Below are 2,060 nucleotides of genomic sequence, written 5' to 3'. Positions count from 1 at the left end.
TAGATTAGCAATCAACATCAACAAAGCACCGGGACACAAATGACGACCGGGACACAGGGAGTATAAATGACGACCAGGACATAAGTAAAATAAACCTAAAAAAAACTAAAAAAAAGATAAAACTACAAAAAAACTAAAAAGAAAAAAAAACTAACAAAAAACTAAAAAAGAAAAAAAGAAAAACAAGAGCTAAGAGCTCATATGGCACTTGTGACGAGGCGAGAAGAGCTAAGAGCCAAGAGATCATATGGTATGAGCTCTAGCAAAATTCTATGAATCAATAGATTGGTTTAAAAAGGAAAATAAGAGGCTTAATGCCGGCCAAGATTTAAAATAAGAGCTCTGAGTCACAAAGTCCTTCTAAATATCAAAATTCATTAAGATCCGATCACCCACTCGTAAGTTATAAATACCTAATTTTTTCTAATTTTTCCTCTCCCTTTTGCCCTCCAGATGGTCGAATCTGGGAAAACGACTTTATCAAGTCAAATTGTGCAGCTCCCTGACACGCCTACCAATTTTCATCGTCTTAGAACGTCCAGAAGCACCAAACTCGCCAAATCACTGAACCCCTCCCCTCAACTCCCCCAAAGAGAGCGAATCCAGTATGGTTTAGTCAATCACGTATCAAGGACATTTGTTTATTCTATCCACCAAGCTTCATCCCGATTCCTAAACTCCAAGTGTCTTTCCAAGATTTCCCCCTCCAACTCCCCCCAATGTCAAAAGATCTGGTCAGGATTTAAAATAAGAGCTCTGAGACATAAATTCCTTCTAAATATCAAATTTCATTACGATCCGATCACCTGTTCGTAAAATAAAAATACCCCAATTTTCACGTTTTACATGAATTCTGGTTTCCCCCTCCAACTCCCCCGAATGTCACAGGATCTGGTCGGAATTTAAAATTAGAGCTTTAAAGCGCAAGATCCTTCTAAATATCAAATTTGATTAAGATCTGGTCACCCTTTTGTAAGTTACAAATACCTCAATTTTCAAAATTACCCCCCCCCCCAAACTCCACCAAAGAGAGCAGATCCGGTCCATTTATGTCAGTCACGTATCTTAGACAGGTTTTGATTCTTCCCATCCAGTTTCATCCTGATCTCACGTCTTAAGTATTTTCTAAGATTTCTGGTTCCCCTCAACTGCCCCCTCCAATTAAGCTAGATCCGGTTGAGATTTAAAATAAGAGATCTGAGTTACGAGATCCTTCTAAATATGAGGTTTCATGAAGATCTGATCACTCCTTCGTAAGTTAAAAATACGTCATTTTTTCTTATTTTTCAGAATACCCCCCCCCCCCACAATTGAGCGGATCCGTTCCAATTATGTAATTCAGGTATGCAAGACTTCTGCATATTTTTCCAACCAAGTTTCATCCCAATTCCTCCAATCTAAGCGTTTTCCATCATTTTAGGTTTCCCCACCCCAAACTTTCCCCAATGTCACCAGATCCGGTCAGGATTTAAAATAAGGGCTTTGAGACACGATATCCTTCTAATATCAAATTTCTTGGAGATCCAATCACCCGTTCGTAAGTTAAAAATACCTCCTTTTTTCTAATTTTTCTGAATTAACCCCCCCCCCCGAAAAAAACTACCCCAAAGAGAGCGGATCCGTTCTGGTTATGTCAATCAAGTTTCTAGGACTCGTGTTTTTTTCCCACCAATTTTCATCCCGATCCCTCCACTCTAAGTGTTTTCCAACTTTTAGGTTTCCCCCTCCCAACTCGCCCCCCAATGTCACCAGATCCGGTCGGGCTTAAAATAAGAGCTCTAAGCCACGATATCAAATTTCTAATATCAAAATATCAAATTCTAAATATCAAATTTCATTGAGATCCGATCACCCGTTCGTAAGTTAAAAATACCTCATTTTTTTAATTTTTCAGAAATACCCCCCCCCCCCAACTACCCCAAAGAGAGCGGATCTTTTACGTTTATGTCAATCATCTATCTAGGACTTGTGTTTATTTTTCCCACCATGTTTCATCCCGATCCCTCCACTCTAAGTGTTTTCCAAGTTTTAGGTTTCCCCCTCCCAACTCCCCGCCCCCA

This window comes from Artemia franciscana, unplaced genomic scaffold, assembly GCF_032884065.1.
Source record: "Artemia franciscana unplaced genomic scaffold, ASM3288406v1 Scaffold_1483, whole genome shotgun sequence".
In the NCBI taxonomy this organism is placed as follows: domain Eukaryota; kingdom Metazoa; phylum Arthropoda; class Branchiopoda; order Anostraca; family Artemiidae; genus Artemia; species Artemia franciscana.
Note: the sequence above shows the minus strand (reverse complement) of the source record.